The following is a 19,674-nucleotide window of genomic DNA, read 5'->3' as shown; positions in this document are numbered from 1 at the left end:
ATGCTCAGGCTTCAATGATTACCTTTTATCAGGTAACTTCTAAAATTTCATCCGCAGCAGTTTCCCCTCTCTCCCTTCCTCTTCTCCGTCTCCCTCTGCCTCTTCCTCTCCCTTTTCCTCTCTCCCTCTCGCATGCATTCCTCTGTTCTCTCCTGGGTATTTTATAGTATATTCAATTTATTTTATATAAAGTAAAACTTATTATTTTTGACCCCAAAACCTTTTCTACCTGGCTTCTCTATTTCTACTAATACCTCCTCCACCCTCCCAGCCACCTCAATTACAAATCCAGCAGTCCTCCCTAGTCAAGTGGCTGAATAGTGGTTAATGTTACTACTCTCACTGGCATCATCAGATCTTTCTTCCCATTAACATGGATACTGCTAATAGAGGCCCCTGTCATCTCTATAGGACTTATATAAACCATACTAGGCTAGTGAAATCATCTTCTGATTAGTCCCCCTACTTCTATTCTCATTCACCTTCCACTCTTCCACACTCAGTTCATATCCTAATTAAAGCACAGGTGTGGCTATGCCATTTCCTTGATCAAGGAAGCTTCTAGTGGCTCCTGGTTAAAATTCAAACTCCCTAGCCAGCATTCAGGGCCTCCCATAAGTTGATTTTTCTCCTCTTAGTCTCCCTGTCATCTCCTCTATGCACCCCAAACCTCAGACACATCAGAACACCATGTCTGGGGGTTTCCTATCTCTGCTCACACTCAAACTTAGAAGTAGACTACTTTGAGCATGACTCTTACAACTTCTGCATAAATGGGTGTTCACTAAATACCATTGAATTTGTGAAATCAGCTCTAAGTTATCCATATTAACAGAAATTAAGTAATTAAAGCCACAAACCATATATGTGATAAAACAAATGAATTCACTTTTCTACAAACCCATTTTTTTCTTTCTACCAATTAGGGGCAATGTCAAGCTTGTATAAACATCTCATGCCTTGTGATGTCAAGTCACAACTGGACTCTGATAGAGGACCTGCAGGGGCACAGACAGACAGAGATCTCACCTATTCTCTGCTGCCTCTCTTGACTTACTTTTTGAACTCTGATACCTTCTCAATATCCCCCAGTTCTTACAAATGAAAGGTAATATTCTCTGTAAATGTACTTGAATTCTCTGTTACATAAATTTCCAAATGACAGTATATTCTAAACTGTCGCCAACCCCACATACTGATCCAAAAACATCTGAGTGCTTTGATAAGCTGAATCAGAGGTCTACATCAGACCAGACAGTAAAGGTTTTCAGCTTTGCAAACCACATGGTCCCTTTTGCAACTACTCAACTCAGCCATTGTGTCCCCAAAGCAGCCACAGACAACACAAAAACAAATGAGCAGGTCTGTGTGCCAATAAAACTTTTCCTACAAAAACAGGCAGCTGGACTGTGGGTCATTGTTTGCTGACCTTCTGACCTCAATTAAGTTCCTGATGAACCATTTACTTCATGTTTTCTTTCCAAACTATATCTCACTATGGTAGTCACTTGATTAGAAAGAAGGCTGGAATTTCATCTGATATAGTCTTTTCTTTTTTCACAAAATTATACTTAAACCAAAGCCAGGACCCCAGAGTGGGTGAGGGGAAACAGGAAGTGGGGACCTGAAGCCCACTCTGGAACTCTCCTCCCAGCTGAGTGGACACCACCCCAGGGTGGGGGCAAGATGAGGCTAATGGAATGGGTAGCACACTCTCCTTGGGCACAAATCTTACAAAGGCACCAAAAAACTCAGCAATCAAAATAAATAACACTTTAATGCAATATTTTTGAAAATCAAAAACATCTACAATAAACAAAATATCAACGGTTTAAATAAAGACAGGATTACAATTACTGATTTTTTTCTTTTGTCTCAGGCTCTAATATGACTGTGCACAACACTGTTTCTGATCTTATCTTTATGTAAAATGTTGATAGTGTGTTCATCATGATTTTTTGCATGAATTTTAATTTAAAAATATTGTATTTAACATTATTTACCTTGATTATGGAGTTCTACAGTGCCCTCTTCAATTTTGTGCCAAAGTGAGTGCCCCATTCACCTCCCTCCCCACCCCTTCAAATCAAGCCCATGTCACCTTTTGCACTATCAGAATCCATGCCTATTTTAGAGAATGATAGACATCTCTTTAATGTTACCTTTAAACTAGATCATTCCTCTTGGCTGCTTTGATACCATCTTGATTACTGGATCTGCCACATCCACAGGTAGATTTGATGCATGTGGAAAATCTTGTGCCAGACTCTCTAGAGTCACTTTTTTTTTTTTTAACATTTATTTATTTTTGAGAGACAGAGAGAAACAGAGCGTGAGCAGGGGAGGGGCAGAGAGAGAGGGAAACACAGAATCTGAAGCAGGCTCCAGGCTCTGAGCTGTCAGCACAGAGCCAAATGTGGGGCTCGAACCCACAAACTGTGAGCTCATGACCTGAGCTGAAGTCAGACGCTTAACCAACTGAGCCACCCAGGCGCCCCTCTCTAGAGTCACTTCTTAAGGGACATATTAAGATGAGAGGGAATAACATTTTATTAAACACATACTTAGTGCCAAGTGGCACTATGCTAAGAAACTTTACACCCATCATTTCATTTAATCCTTATGACAATCTCCTGAGGTTTGATTCTATTCTTTTGCCTTCATGATGAAACAGAGGCTCAGATAAAATGAGATTATCAAAAATACTAAAGCCAGGCTGAAGCTTTCTGCTACCTCACATTATCTGTCAAGAAGCTGACATTTTGGACATGATTAAGGCACTTTATTGCCTTCCTACCTTACACTTGTACAGAATCACTCTCATTTATAAAGAGCTTTCAAATGCTTCGTCTCATTTGAGCTTTACAATAATCCATGAAGGTAAAAATCTCATATTTTTAGATATTCTAGCAGGAACTCATCAAGTACATTTTATGAATGAGAACATAGAAACTGTAAGTAACATAACCCAAGGTCACCAGCTAATAAGTAGCAAAACTAGAATTAAAAACCCAGATCATCTGAGGCTTGGTGAGTTTTCATTACCTCTTTTCCACTCCAGAGGAACACACCCAGCATAGGTATCTTTGACCCAATGCCATCCATGTTCATATCACAGTGAGTAACTTGAGGAATAATATCTGAGAAATTTTGATCAGAGGAAATCAGCATTTAAGGGAAGGAAGCTAAAGTATGGAGCACTGTCTACCCTGATGAGGAAGATCTGAGGAAAACAGGGGCATCAGAAACAGAGAAGGATACCTAGGGAGTGGGGGGTTTAAGGGAGTGTAGGGGGTGTTAGAAGGATGGCACCATGAAGAGGATCCGAAGCAAAGCCAACCTTGGCCGGCATCACCTCTGACAAAGGTCATTTCCTCTTGGAGCTTGGAGCCATTGTAATTATAATCAAAGCAATTGTAATCAAAGCAACTTCTGTTCAAACCCCTAACCTTTCTGGATTCCATGCTTCAAGAAAGCAAAGGAACAATTTCCAACTTGCAGTCGTTCCACATGCCGCCATGATTTTGTCATCAAGAGGAGCATCACACAGAACACTGTGGAGACCATTCAGATGGGGGAAATAATCAACCCAAAGTGAGGACAGGATGCAGGAACAGAGAAGAGAAATGCAAGACATTAGGACATCATTTCCAACCCAAAGCTGGGGAGAAAATGGCAGGCACTCTATTTTGGAAAGAAATCACATTTCATGTTATTCCAGGCAACTTCCAAGGAGGCATCAGCCCATGTGACAGGTCACACCTGATATTATATCTCTGTAACAAGATGCACAACAGGCAGTCTCAAGTGTTTAAAATAGTTGAATGTGCAAAGTTTCACAGTCAGTCACAAGTTCATAAGAGCTGTGTGCCTCTTTCACTGAGATGCCACACCATGCTGGGATTCCACAGGGCAACATGGCTTCTCCATTCTTCAAAATAGAGCAGCTCAAACAATCCTCTGGCAATTTTTAACTACACAGGAATAGAAACACCCCAGGCAGAGTGTGAGAGACCAATCTTGTAAACAGCAGGATGGCAAGGTATAAACAAGAATCAAGGAAAACATACAGATTAAAGTCATTGCTTTTGACAAGGACAATAAGATGGGAATAAATTCAGGCCCAAATATCATGGAATGACAAAAGCTCAGAGAAGTGCTAAATCACAAGCCAGGTGGCGGCAGGAATTTGCAATGATCCATTCCAATCTGCCAACTCGTCCCTTTTGGCACCAGGCTAGATTGCACAGACTCCTCTTCCAGTTTCACATGCTTAGGGATTGTTTTTTGGTTTTGGTTTTTCCTTCCATGAAGCACAACCATCGTTTTCAAGGCTGGTGCAACTTTCCCAAGTCACATCTTTCTTCTTCCCTGACCCCACAAACAATGTTGCTTTGGAGAACCACAAACCACACTAGTCCCCTCTTCCATTTGACTGAGTCATTTTCTTGCGTACAGAGAAAATATGTTCATAAACTTATATTAAGTCTTAGATATCTTTTATACGATCACTTGTGTAGTACAGCAAAACACCAGCATCTTCTATCCTTTCCATCACTCTACCAATAATTAAGCACTGAGCACATACTCTCAACAGTGGCCTGGGGATAACAGAATGAGTTGGGTCCTGGCTTTGAGGACCACACAGTCCAATGGAGGAGACAGAGTCTGAAACAAACAATTCAGAGAAGGGGTGAAGTTACCCTACCCATCCTCTGTACAGTAACAATGTTGGGAACACAATGCATGGGTTCCACTGATACTTTTTCCACTCCCCAGTAGGCTGCTTCTAAGCCAAAAATGCCTCTGCAGGCGAACTGATCAGAGGATTATGTACCTAAGGCTAAGTAAGCACAGACAGACACTGAACAGCACTCGTTTTCCTGTGAGGACAGGAAGTCCTTTCTAGGACGTTCTCCGCCTTCAATACCTTGCTCTACATACTTGTTCTCAGCCTCAGACCTCCAACAGCCTTGGTTGGACTTACAATCCTCCCTAGCTCTAGTTGTTATCATTATTACTATTATTATTATTATTTTAAATGTTTATTTATTTTTGAGAGAGAGAGAGCACACAAGCAGGGGAAGGGCAGAGAGAGGGGACAGAGGATCTGAAGTGGGCTTTGAGCTGACAGCCGTGAGCCCAATGTGGGGCTCAAACTCACAAACTGTGAGATAACGACCTGAGCCAAAGTCAGACGCTCAACCAACTGAGTCACCCTGGCACCCCACTCTAGTTATTATTACTGATGGCTCCCATGTTATGCATGTTTATTATGTGCCAAGAATGGCTATACTGTAGCTGGTTGAACTTTCATAACAACCTTGGGATGGGTTTTGTTTTAATGTTTTTAAGATTTTATTTTTAAGTAATCTCTACATGCAATGTGGGGCTCAAACTATAACCCTGAGATCAAGAGTCACATGCTCTACCAACTGAGCCAGCCAGGGGCTGCTCGGGATGGGCTTGGTTATCCTGGTGTTACAGATGAAAGAAATGAGCCTCAGAAAATTTTAGAAACTTGCACAAGGCCACAAAGCTGATGAGTAGAAAAACTGAGATTAGAAGCCAGGATCATGTGATTAGAAAGGTTCTTAAGCTATATGCTAGTCTGCCTGTAGGCACATGTAGTCCAGCTCTCCTGCTAGGTTATTCACACCGTAAGGACCGAGGTTAACATTTCCATTTTTTAAATAGTCCCTAGGCAGGGTGGGAATGGGAGCAGAGTAGGCATCTACCTGTGTGATGTGACTCAAGGGAAGCCAGACAAGAATGGGTTAAAAATATTCCCATTGTTCCCTATCACAGTGCCTGGAATTTCAACACTGGAGGACATCATTTGGGGCCTTGAAGTCTTCCTCTATAAGAACATGATTGCCCTAAGAAAAGTCATACTTGGCTGAGACCTCAGTGAGGTTGGGGCTCTGGAGAATGAGTCATAGGAGAGATGCCTGGACAGGAGCCTGGCAGCCCTGGGAATGGGCAGAGGGGTCCAGAGAGGAGAATGGGAAGGTCTGAAGATGGGAGTAGACATTTGGCTTGACTGACCCCACCTTTGTGACTCCCAGCACAGAGTGAGGCAAATAGAAGGTACAGAATTCTCTTGATTTGAGGAAACACTTTTTGATCAGGCATAAGAGTTAGAGGCATGGGACATGGTGGCAGGTAGGCCTCAAGTGCTGAGGGCCATGAGCCTTGTGAAGGCATAAAACACAAGAAACCCTTGCCCTCAAAGAGCTTATGGTCTCCTTGTAGAGAAAAATTATCAATAGCGAACAATGGGTGAGTAAGACAAGATAGGAATGACCAGGCACAGAAAATATGTGTAATAGGAAACTCAGGAAAAGAAGAGCGCAGTGTGGGAGGAGGTAGTTTCAGCTTCACGGGGGTACATGGGGCCCCAAGAACAGTACCAAATAAAGAGATAAATTGGTAAATGCCTGGCTTATGTCAAAAGAAGACCAAGTTGGCCACAACCAATTGCTACCTCAGCACTCCCAAACAAGGAAATCCAACCTGGATTCAATCACCATGATGCAAAATAATGTTAAGATGGTCTGGAAACCAAATCTGAAGACAGAGCATACAGAGATACTATTTAGAAAATAAGCCCAGCTTTTTAAATGCAAGGATCTAATGGTTGCTCCAATCATAACAAATCAATCCAGAATTTCAGTAATAGGTGAAAGTATCTAGATTTATATATTAAAACTGATGGCAAAGGCAAGTCTAAGCCCTTCTAATACTGAGGAAAAGAGATCTGATGACTACCATGGGCCTAAAACCTTGGCAAATTCCAAGACCTACCACTAAATTCAGCTCTGATAAAGAATGGCTTTATCCTGTGACCTTCAGTAAAAGCCAAATTCTCTTCTTCTGGGCTTTCACTGAATACTTCCTTCACAATCAGGAAAGGTTACTTCTATTTACTCTAACATATTTGGTATTTTTTTAAAGATCCCTTTATTTAATTCCCACAAAGAAAACAACCCCGAGGAAGAAAGCAAGTAAGCTTTGACCTTTATATGCTAAATGAGTTATTTTACCAATAGCTACAGGTGAATAACAACCCTTTGTACACCTTGCACAAGAGAAACCAACAGCTTACAGCCTAAGGCTTAGTTGTGAATGAGCAGTGAAAACAGAAATGTAGGTAGAAAGAGACTTGAAAAAGAGGTAAAGGGTGAAAAAAGGAGGAGCCACAAGAAAGCCTTCCTCTTTTGAGTTTCTTCATTGAATTATTGCAATATATATATTTCCTTTTCATTTCAGCTTTGTTGTTAATAAGCCTCATTTCCACAAGTTGCCTATTTTCTTCAAGGTGGCTACATATCTGAGATACAATCAACAAAGGTCTCTGGTTCCATCAGCTAATAGGTTTGTATTATCTCTGTGGAGATGTACAGATATAGTGATCACATTATACAAACCCACAATTAGACACAGGGTCTAAAAACTGATACCTGTGCTTTATTTCCAAATGCAAGCAGCCATTTGGCAAATATTGTTCCAATGCCTAAATGTTAGGATTTCTGGAACATTTGGTGTTATGAGAAGCCATCAGAAAAAATACATATATTTTTGAGTTCCTGAAAATCTGGGTGGTGACTACAATAGTGGAGCAAAATGACGACACCAGTATTTCTGTATTTAACAGTTTATAAGAAAAGGATTCAGAATCCATAAAAAGAAATCAGTGAAAATGAATATTTAATATATTTAAAATACACAAATTTATAAGCAACATGTAAAATGTAAAAATTATAACCTAAACAGTATTGGACTATTAGTAATTATCAGTAGACAGAGGTGCCTTGGTAACTCAGTCAGTTAAGTGTCTAACTCTTGGTTTTGGCTCAGGTCATGATCTCATGGTTTGTGAGTTCGAGCCCTGCATCAGGCTCCATGCTGACAGTGCGGAGCCTGCTTAGGATTTTCTCTCTCTCTCTCTCTCTCTCTCTCTCTCTCTCTCTATCTCTATCTCTCTGTCTCTCTCTCTCTCTCTCTCCCTCACTCCCTGCCTCTCCCCTCCTTGCTCTCTCTCTCTCTCTCTCTCTCTCAAAATAAATAAACTTAAAAAAAAAACAAAAATAAGTATCAGTAGACATAATTTAAAAACCTAAGTATTAAAACACTAAACAGTCTCAACAATGAAAAAAATTAAGTCATAAAATGTTGAAAATAAGATCATATTATTTAAACTTTTATGAGACTTCTTAAAATGCAGACATGTTGTCAAAATTTTGTCCAAATTGCTTCACTGCTAACAAAAAAGAAAACACTAGTTAGGAAAATGGTGATGTATTTATGAGCTATCTCCAAATATTTTTTTCTGGCTCCTTCGTCGTAAATAATTATAAGTCTCATTTGATAACTTTGATGAATATTTTTAAACTTTGAGGAGTATTTTTAAACATAATTTTGTGTACGGGGGTAGGGGTGGGGATGAAATTTATTTATTTACTTCAAGCTACAGTCTGCCTGAAAACAAGAAGCCATCATTTCCAGTTTGTTCTCTTCTTTAGTTTGCTCATATATGCCTGGATCTGTTTCAAAACTCTCCTGTTGTAGTGGATATATGCTAAGGTGATCCCTAATGAGTCAGGCCCTAGTATGAGCCACTCCTCTTTTTTTTCCTTTTACTTTTTTAAAAGTTTATTTATTTATTTTGAGAGAGAGACAGAGAGAGCAAGCGGGGATGGGACAGAGAGAGAGGGAGAAAGACAGAATCCCAAGCAGAATCTGCTGACAGTGCAGAACCTCACGCAGGGCCCGACGCAGGCGCCCCAACTCACAAACCATGAGATCATGACCTGAGCTGAAACCAAGAGTCAGACACTTAACTGACTGAGCCAACCAGGCCCCCCAAGCCTCTCCTCTTGAGTGCAGGCATAGCCTGTGACTTGCTCCTAGCCAACAGAATACAGCAAAGCCAATGGGAGAGTCACTCTCTTGGTAAGGTTACATTATGGGACCTTCTTAGGGACCTTCTTAGGTCCATCTTAGCCGACTGGAGTAAGACATTCTCCTACTGGTTCTGAAGTCAGCTGCCATGTTGTGACAGGGCCTGTGAGAGGCAAGCAGCCACATGGCCAGGAACTGGGAGTAATACCTAGGTGATGAGAGCACCCACATGACAGCCAGCAAGAAAACAGGGTACCTCAGTCCTACAACTCTAACTGAATGCCACCAACAACCACATGAACTTGGAAGAAAAAACTCAAGCTCCAAAAAGGACCAAAGCACAGTCAACGTCTTGATTATACCTTTATGAGACTTGAAGCAGAGGACCCAGCTAGGATGTACCTAGATTCCTGATCCAAAGGAACTGGGCGATAATAATTATATGCTGTTTTTGGTCACTAAATTTGTGGTAATTTGTCATGCTGCAATGTATAACTAATGCACAAGTCATAATCCACGTTAGCTCCGAAAACAGTTATTCTTGCAAAAAAAGGTTTGTGTTACCAATTGTTATTTTCTGTCTCCATTTGAGGACAGCAGAAATACAGCAGAAGGCTTTAGATATGTGTACACCTTTGATCAATTCAAAACTTCAATGCAGAATATAATTCTCTATGTATGAATCTCAAAATATAAATTAGTTAAATTGAACATTTTTCAAAATATTATTTTGGTACTTGGAAAATGGAAAATATACCTCCAAACCAGTTTTTTTTCAATATGCACACTTCCTTATTTTTTTAAATAAACTTTTTATTTCAGTGTTAGATTTGCAGAATTATTATGAAGATAGTATATACAGAGTTCTTGTATATCCCACACCCAGGTTCCATTGTTAACATCTTACCTTAGTATGGGACATTTTTCACAATTAATGAACTAACATTGATACATTATTATTTACTAAACTCTATAGTTTATTCATATAGCCTTAGTTTTTACCTAACATCCTCTTTCCATCCCAGGATCCCACCCAAGATACCACATTACAGTTAGTTGTCTTGTCTCTTTAGGCTTCTCTTGGTTGTGACTTTCAAAATTTTTAATGACCTTGACAGTTTTGAGGAATACTGGTCAGGTATTCTGTAGGGTGTACCTCTACTGAAATTTATCCTATGTTTTTCTCATGATTAGACTGGGGTAATGTGTTCTGGGGAAGAGGACCAGAGGTAAAGCACCATTCTTATCACATCCTACAGGGATACCCACTATCAACATGACATATCACTGTTGATGTTAATCTTGATTACCTGGCTTGAGGTAGTGTTTGTCAGGTTTCTCGATGGAACGTTATTCTTTTTTTCCCCTCCCTCTCCCACTTCACTCCTTGGAAGAAAATCACTATGTGCAACCCCCATTGGGAGTTATAGTTAACTTCATGGAAAGCAGAGTATCTACATACAGTATTTGGAATTCTTCAGCATGGGATATTTGTGTATTCTCCTCATATATTTATCCAATTCTTTATATCTGAATAGATATTTATTTCATGCCTTGGACTATACTACTACTTTATTTTCTTGCTCAAATTGCTTCAACTTTGGACACTGGGAGCACTTTTAGTTGGTTCCTGTATCCTTGTGATGCACTGTGTGTTATGCCATTGTGAGGTGTTTTTTGTTTTGTTTTGCTTTTCTTTTTTTTTTCTTTGAGCACTACCTTACTTTCTGGCACTATAAGATGCTCCAGGCTCATTCTGCATATTTCTTGCCCCAGTTCTAAATTAGCCATTTCTTGAAGGAGCCCTGGATCCTTTTTATTGGCAAATAGTATTAAAACCAAGATTTGGGTGATCGGTGTGTTTATTGCTACTGAAGAGTCATGGCATCTAGGCCAAACCAGTTTTTCAGTCTCTAAACATGGGACCTTAGAATGCCCCTATACACTTAATGTATTTTAATTTATTCAACAAACATTTTTACAGAGATTACCATATGTCAGGCGTTATTTTAAGCATTTTGCACATATTAACTCATTTCATCCTTGTAATAAGCTCATCACAACAACGAGATAGGTAATGTAGTCCCATTTTATGGAGGGAAAAACTGGGATACTGAGAGGCTTAGACATGTGGCCGAAGTCATTCAGCTAGTAAGTGGCAGAACTAGGAATTGAACCCAAGCATCTGGCTTCAGATTTGGGGGACTAACCAGTACACCACATTGCCTCACAGTGGTAAGGAACACACAGAGCAGAAAATTGATGAATTAATTAACCCACCTACGTTCATTCTCCAACAAATATTACATGCCCCTTAGGTGCTAAATTCTGTGCTAGACATTACTTGGCTTAATGCCATTTGAGATACGTTCTTGGGCTACAGCCCAACTTAAAATGAAGGAAGAAGCTATTGTAATATGCCCCTTGAGAGGACTCTGGCAGCTGCCTGGAATGAAGATGGAAAAATCAAACCACTCAGCTCAGTAGCTGCAAATATACTTTATTAAGCTAAAGGTAATATCCAAGGGTGATAGGCAGTGTCTTACTTATTTCATATCTATCTATTATCCTTTCCACAAATTTTAAAGAGAGGGTTTGGTTATCTTTTCCTATATATGAAACTCCCAGTCATTATGCCACTGTTTGCTGATAAAATATTTGAGTGAAACTGTCTTTTGTGAAAGTCATTAAACAAAACTGAGATTTCCATTTACAGCTGACTGAAAGACAATTTTAAGTGTCCACTTACTTTTTGACAGTCACTAGTGGGTGGTTCCCGGAGACCAAGCCAAGATAATCTAAAGGAAAACAGGCAAAATAACCACAGTGAATGAAAATATCTTCAAGGACTGCAACGTCATCCATCCCCACAGATTTTAGTGGCAGAGCTCTAGGAAGCTTCCCATGGTGTGGCTTTAGTTGTCAATAACACGTTTTAGGAATGGGAGATGGGCTGGGCAGAAAGGACTCACCTAGAAATAGGAGGCAGAGGCTAACACAGTGGGGACTCTGGCATTGACCTCTTGCTGATATTTATGAACTCCTTGGAAGAGGATATGGATTCACGGGAAGGGATCGTCAAGAATATGGGCCTTAATTTTTCAGGTCAGAGTGAGCATTATATGAACCACCTTCTAGAAATACCAAAGTTTAGGGACATGCCAGAAAGAATTAGCAAACACAGTGCCTTAATGCAATAATAAGGAATCACAATGAAATAGATCCATAAATGGGAATAATGTATTGATTAGAGTCATAGGTCAGAGGAAAGGACTAATCAAAGGGTTTAGCCTGTGAGGAGCCTAGCCAAGCAGGTTTGATTAGGAAGACTTCAAGGGAGGGCTGTGATCTATTGAATCCCATTGCCAATGGACATGGGAGAGGGGTGTTCTCTCAGATTTTATTTCTGGCATTTGCAACCTCTCTCTGAGGAAAAAAAGTGCATCTTAGTACCTCTGGGTGTACCAGTCTAGAAAATCTAATTAATCTAGCTAATATAGTTTCAAAACCAAACTATCAATGGGGTCAAAGCCCTCTTAGGAAGTATGTAGGGTAAAAAGTCCCAACACATATCAATGAATTCTTAAATATCAAGTATCACTTTTATTAGGAATAAAATACCAAAATGTGCAATTGTTTGAGTTTCTAAATATCCTCCCACTGTTATTTAAAAAATTATAATAATTCAAGAAGAAAAAGGTGTTCCAAATGACATGGTAGAAAAAATATAACATTCTACCAATTTCTTTGTATTTGATGGTATACCAATCATCGCAAAATATATCTCAGTCAATACACCAAGGACTCATACTCCTCCAAGCATTTCACAGAGAATTAAATATACTAAAAGCAGAAGTAGAAGCTTTACCAAAGAGTTAATATAAGTTGTCCCTTTTAACATACAATATTGTATGTTCATACATATTGTACGTCCCTTTGACATACAATAAAGGCTATATATCTCAGTGGTTGCTTCCCAACACTAGGTCTCTTTATACAGAAAAGTACATGTAATAACTCTAAAATCCCTGACATCCATTTCAAGTTGGTCCTTTCTTTTCCTTTAGGATCCCAATCAGGAAGTTTATGCTTTATGAGCAAATAAATACAGCTGGCCAAATTTGTTTTTTCAGAAGCCTGAGGCAAATCCTTTTTTTATGGTGTCAGTGCTTAAAATAGTTACCTTATATATTTTGGTTTGCATATAAAAATTTCAAGGTTTATGATATGAAAGTCTGAGCACATTCAGATACAAACTGCTTTGAGGTGTTTTACATGTTGTATGAGGATACTGTTTAGTTATCAACACCACTATTTCTAACCATCCTGTCAGCTATACCATCCACTCATGCTAATGATGATTACAATGGTTTCTGGTCTCAGTGTTGATATCCAGTTTTTTTGGATGCCAAAACATACCATTTTCATTGAGCAGCATATTCTGACAAGGACTTATAAATAGAATCGAATAGCCCTTTACATGTTCATTTTCATTTGATTTAATAACTCTAGTAATTTGAATATCAGAATCCAACCCTAACCTTCCTCAGGAAGTGGAAAAGGCTTAATATTTATTCATCTGGAAAAAAAAATGTGCCATGCTCCAAAACACAATTAAACTAGGAACAGATGATATTCATCCTCTCAGGGGCATTTAGGATAGGCTAAATATATTCACGACACAGCTGACCGTGTATAAATACAGCTACCACTGCAACAAGAGAGTTGTGTCAATGGCAGATCATTCATAGTTTAAAGGGAAAAGCCACGAACCCTGCTATGGTGGAGACCACCTCTAATCATGCCATCAGTGCTACTCTATTTTACACAAATGTTGAATAAAAATATTTTAAAGCTTCTATTGTCTTGTTTCCTGCCTTTTAAAAAATATTTATTTTTGAGAGAGAGAGAGAAACAGACAAAGCATGAGTGGGGAAAGGGCAGAGAGAGGGAGACACAGAATCGTTAACAGGCTCCTGGCTCCGAGCTGTCAGCACAGAGCCCAACGTGGGGCTCGAACCCATGAACCACGAGATCATGACCTGAGCCAAAGTCGAATGCTCAACTGACTGAGCCACCCAGGTGCCCCTCTTGTTTCCTGCTTTTAGACTGGGTATTTAAATGAGGATTAATCTAGTTCTCTCCACTTCAGCAAATATGGAAATCAAGTATGGAGGGAATAGATTTAATAGGATACTAATTTCATTAAAGCATCATTGCTATTGCCCTTGTTCCTCATAGCCCAACCTCACTTATGCTGGGTGCTCTCCTAAGCTTCTTTCAGATGCTATGATTCATTCTGATGCCATGATTCTGTGACTCGAGTTGTGAGAAATAGGTATTTTTTTTCATTTCTTGCTCAAAGCTGGTCTTAAATTCAGAAAGCATGATATGACAAAATAAAATCAGTAACAATAAAAAGAAACAAAACTGATTCCAGGGAAGAGAGATTGGATAAATGGAGTTAAGCAAATGCCTTTCCTAGTCAATTGGTCAGTCAGCAACATTTACAGAGAGCCTACAAGGGCAAAGCCTAGATGGAATCATCCCCTCTGTTCAGGCCGCCTGCAATGCCCTGTGTGGGAAAATGGCTGGCTGGTTCACCAGCAGAAAGATACAATCAGGCAATAGCCATACTCCACGGGGTGTGTTTATCCATTCCTTCAACATTTATAGAGCATCCACCATAAGGCAGGGAAATGAACAACATGACTTCACCTTTAAGATGCTCACTCCTAGAGGGGAGAAGCCAGCTAGTCACTTATGACAGACAAGTAAACAAATAAAATCATCAAAATGTGAACATTTGGATGACAGACTCACAGGAGCTTGAAGAGCTGATGTGAACAATACCTGCACACACATCTTACTCTTTCCTTTCTCTTCTGATGGTTTTTCTCTCTAGCACTTGGTCATTCGCACCATCCTCGCTTGATGTCATATATTTGTTTATTTTTGCCTGTCTGTCTCCTCCCACTAGAGGGTAAGTCCTTGAAGGCATGGGATTTCTTTGGTTCACTGAGGTAAACAACTAGTAGGTGCTCAACAAATATTTATAAATGACTGTATGAGTGAATAATCATTATAGAAGTCATGCAAAATCAGGAATGATTACCTGTAAAGATGGGAGGAAATGATGTTGGGTTATTACAAAAGGCAATTACATTTTGACAAAGAAGTCAAAAGTCAAGAGATATTTGCTTCACAGGTCCTTAGGGACAACTAGCAAGAAGTCCATGGAGTACAGGTAGTCTTGTCTCTCCAGTGTTCTGACCTTGTAGAACTGTCCCCCTAGCTCCCTGTGGCTTTAATGGGGCAGCCAAGCCCAGACATCTACTCCTCTGACCACAGAGGAGGGCCCCGAGCCAAGCTAGGCCAGCTGGTTCTCCCTCCTGGGCATTTAAACCGACAGCAGACAAGACTAAGAAGGAATGGAAGCTGTGCTCTCCGGAGCAGCAGCATCTCAGAAGGATGGTTTATGTATTCTTGCTTCTGAGACCCCCAGTTGCCCTGGTTCCTGTCTTCCCCAAAGCCTGTTTGGCTAGCTCTTCCCTCGGCTCTTTAAGCTATTAATATCCTTCCAATAAACTTTTTATTTTTTCCTGGCTCTGGGAGTCTCAGTTTATTCCTGATAATTACATTCAAAGCTCTCTGTGACCACAGGGGCTGATTAAAGGACGAATGTGGTTTGAAAAGTCTCGGAGTAAAGAATTTTTATTGAGCACTAACCATGTGCTGGTACTGAGCTAAGCTCTTCATAGGAGTCATCCGATTTAATCTTTGAAACCATCTCCATGAGTGCCTATTCCTATTCTAAAACCCTTAAGGATAAGCCTTAAGGACATCAAGGCTTAAAGAAGTTAAATAACACACCCAAGCTCCCACTCTACCAAGTGGCTGAGCCAGCATTTGACTCCAAAGACCTCGGCTTTAATATCTCCCACTGTCCTCCTGTGAGCCACAATTTTGAGTGTGGGATAAATCATTAAAAATGCCACCAGTGTCATTGCCAGGTTAGGTGGGTTAGGGTTAGGGATTCGGTGGAGACAGAGCTCCTTGGGGAACGGATAGAGTTAAGGGTAGTGGTGCTAGTTTCCACGTTCATAATCCAGGATTCCCACATTCCGAACTGTGTTATGGTTTATTTTCTCCCCCTATACCATGTAAAGAAATAAGGGGAGTTTCCCCGTGAGAATTGCTAAAACAAGTGCCTGGAACAGATGGTTCCAAAGTCTGAAAAATACCTTAGCATAATTACCTATTTTTGTTAACTAACTACCAGATATATGTATACATGGAAGTGACTGTAAACCACATAAATATATCTTATTAAACTTAAGCAGAATGTATCCCCAATTCAGCTTCCTCTTAGACTGACCCTAAAGTCACCTCTGGCTACACCAGTGTTTTCACACATGAGGGTAAATGCAGTCGTGATGCGGAGACCATGACTCTTAACCAATTATAGTCAAAATCTCCTTCTCCTGAAAATCTTGCAAGAACGTTTGACCATGTGGGCCAAATGGTAGGGTTCCAAGCTGCTGAGCTCACAGTGCATCTGGCCCTGTGCGTTCCCATCCTTCAAGTCTGCCCTTTCCCCATGATCAGAGGGTCCTCCTCCTCCTACATCATGCTAAATAGGAAGCAGAAGAGGGTCTATGCATCTGGTTTAGGAAGTCAGGAGAAGTCAAGTCCCCTGATCCAGATTCATCAAAGTGTGCCACCTCCCTCAAGGAACATGAAAGCTGTGCAGCAGGATGAATTAGCACCATTCAGCCCACTGAGTTTTATGAAGTCTTGGCTCTACACTATCTCCCTGAGACAGAACTCAAAACAGTTGTCTCCAAACCATCTCTCATTGGTGCCGGTGTGTGAGTATGTGGAGGTATGAGTGAACGTGCCCCTCTGTAGCCAGGATATCAGTTGCCTTTGGTCGTTACTTTGAATCTTTCTACTCCAGGGAAGTGGTGATATTGCTGCTCTGGTATTTGTTTCTGTTGCACATCTTTTGCACCTCCTTTTTGGGGGATTTGGCCAGTGATTTTGCCTTCTGAACTAGAAACTCCTTAACAGTGTCATAATCAGGAGAAGGCTGTGGCCCCAGCACCAGTGTTTCTGGCAAAGCTGAGCTTGAGGCCAGCCTGGACTGTTCCACCAAATTACTTTGTGGGCTGCAAGGTCAGCCAGTCTATGGCAGAGTAAGTATGAATTATCTGTATTCCAAGGACCAGTAAACAAGCAAAATCCATCCCAAGGTAAAAATTACTGCCCAGTGATGATTTAGACTTTAAATAAGAACCCGGCTGTTGACCTGTAACAGTTCACTTATCCTTTGGGTGAAACACCAACACACCTCCAATGGATGGGGGTCAGGCCTTTGTCCTCGAGGCTAGTCAGGTCATGATGGCAGCCCTGAAGCAACCCTGAGTGGAGAGAGCGCATCTCAAGTCAGACGCTCTATCAGAGGAATACCAAGGAACTGAAGTGGGAAGCAAAAGAGATCTGGACTCAGGACTCTAGTGAAACATGTGCAAGACTTTGTGTCCTGAGCTGTGAAATAGTCACTGACATTACTTAGCAAGAACTATGAACATGCATGGCTTTTCTTGTAGCAGATGCCTCAGGTGACAATCAATGTAACCTTTCTTTTCCCTTCCTTCCTTCCTTCCTTCCTTCCTTCCTTCCTTCCTTCCTTCCTTCCTTTCCTTCCTTCCATCCTTCCTTTCTCCCTTCCTCTTTCCTTCCTCCCTTTCTTCTTTCTTTCCTCTTTTCTTTCTTTTTTTAAAAATGTTTATTTATGGGGTGCCTGGGTGGCTCAGCTGGTTAAGCATCTGCCTTCGGCTCAGATCATGATCTCGCGGTTCGTGAGTTTGAGCCCAGCGTTGGGCTCTGTACTGACAGCTCAGAGCCTGGAGCCTGCTTCAGATTCTGTGTCTCCTTCTCTCTCTGTTCCTCCCACACTCACACTCTGTCTCACTGTCTCTCTCTCAAAAATAAATACAGAATAAAAAAATATATTTATTTTTGAGAGAGAGGGAGAGTGCAAGTGTGGGGGTGGGCAGAGAGAGGGAGACAGAGGATCTGAAGTGGGCTCTGCACTAACAGCAGAGGGCCCGATGTGGGGCTTGAACTCACAAACCGTGAGATCATGACCTGAGCTGAAGTTGGACGCTTAACTGACTGAGCCACCTAAGTGCCCCTTCTCTTTTCTTTCTTTACCCCTCTCCCTCTGTTCTTCTCCCTCCCCTTCTTCTTCCTCTCATCTCTTCCATTTTCCTTTTAGCACAAATACTCTCATTTACAGGTATAGACATATCCTAGTCACCATGCAAAGCACTTTGCATATATTCCCCTTTTACTTGACATAACAATCTTCAAAAGGAGAAACTGTTCTTATTTTGCTATGAGGAACGGAGGCTTGGGGAGGTGACAGCTATATTAATGGAGTGTGACCCCATAACTGCCTCACTCACAGCCCAGACCTGTTCCATTAGGAAACTTGACATCTTTCTCTTGTTAAACAGATAGCCATCACAGGGTCCTCACTGCATACTACCTAGCGTTTGAGAAGAGATTTTTCTGTAGCTCTTGTCTTTGGCACCCTGCTCACATCCTGCCTGCCTTCTGCTTTCAGTTATGGCTGGAAGGCAGATGGAGGGGAGTGCAGACTCCTCTGGGGCTGGCAGTGCCCCCCCCCCCTTAGTCATGCCCCTAGGTGTCTTCTGACTTTCTGCCTCCAGGCCTTTTCCAATGCTACAGAGATCTACAGTCTACAGGTGCAGCCAGGGAGCACGGAGGAGAAAAGCCCAGGGATGGTTCTTGGCCATCTTGATTCTTGGCCAGAGGAAGTTTGGTGCTGATGGCTAAATATGTGGCTGCCTTCTAGACACAACTCTAGAACAGGAGACATTCTAAAGTAATCACATCCGTATTTGCCTACTCAAATCCAGATCCCAAAATTTGCTTCTCAGGAGAAACTAAACTTAGACATCTTCCAATGACTCTTTTAATTCAATTTGCCTTGTTAGCAGACCATCTACTTCAATGTATGTGCATTCTCTGTAGTCATCGAGTGTCTCAAATGAAGGACTTTCTACCCTTTTTTTTTCACCATTAACCCGTTATTTCCTTTAACCACAGCTCCCTCTAAAGAAAAGGATGCAACAGAAAAAAGCATGCTATAAACATCTCTCTCTTCTTTGCTCAGAGTCCTGAAGCCCAGCTTCAAAGCCTCTGGCTTTGTGAGAGTGAGGACCAGACACCTGAGCATGCTGTTTTAAAACAAAACTTAAGGGGCGCCTGGGTGGCGCAGTCGGTTAAGCGTCCGACTTCAGCCAGGTCATGATCTCGCAGTTCGTGAGTTTGAGCCCCGCGTCGGGCTCTGGGCTGATGGCTCAGAGCCTGGAGCCTGTTTCCGATTCTATGTCTCCCTCTCTCTCTGCCCCTCCCCCGTTCATGCTCTGTCTCTCTCTGTCCCAAAAATAAATAAACGTTGAAAAAAAAATTAAAAAAACAAAAAAACAAAAAAACAAAAAAAAAAAACAAAACTTAAATGATGATAGTGTAGCCAGTTAATTAATTGGAAAATATTATTTTGCCATCAGATATTTAGGCACAAATCATAGGCAGTTCATATAAGTGACTCTAAGGTTTATTACTCTCATGCAAAAAATTATGTATAATTTTTCCTTTTGACATTAGTTTTTAATTATCTAGAAGCAGCACCGATAGCAACTGTTTTTCTTCTAGGACATCCCCCTCTCTACACAA

General features: G+C 40.9%; 1 protein-coding gene across 2 annotated transcripts in view; it reads right to left on the bottom strand.

Moving 5' to 3' along the window:
* NCALD (neurocalcin delta) overlaps window positions 1–19,674 on the bottom strand; it is a 279,891-nt gene that overhangs the window by 181,272 nt on the left and 78,945 nt on the right. Inside the window, exon 2 of one of the 2 annotated variants that reach the window (XM_045454028.1) lies at window positions 11,654–11,702. The exons of the other annotated variant lie outside the window; for it this stretch is intronic. The gene's annotated coding sequence lies outside the window, so the exon portion shown is untranslated. The remainder of the gene's footprint in view (window positions 1–11,653; window positions 11,703–19,674) is intronic. 2 annotated transcript variants of the gene reach the window in all.

Source organism: Leopardus geoffroyi, chromosome C3 (assembly GCF_018350155.1).
Source record: "Leopardus geoffroyi isolate Oge1 chromosome C3, O.geoffroyi_Oge1_pat1.0, whole genome shotgun sequence".
Lineage (NCBI taxonomy): Eukaryota > Metazoa > Chordata > Mammalia > Carnivora > Felidae > Leopardus > Leopardus geoffroyi.
The sequence above is the reverse complement of the archived record's forward strand: the minus strand, read 5'-3'. Positions and strand labels throughout refer to the sequence as shown.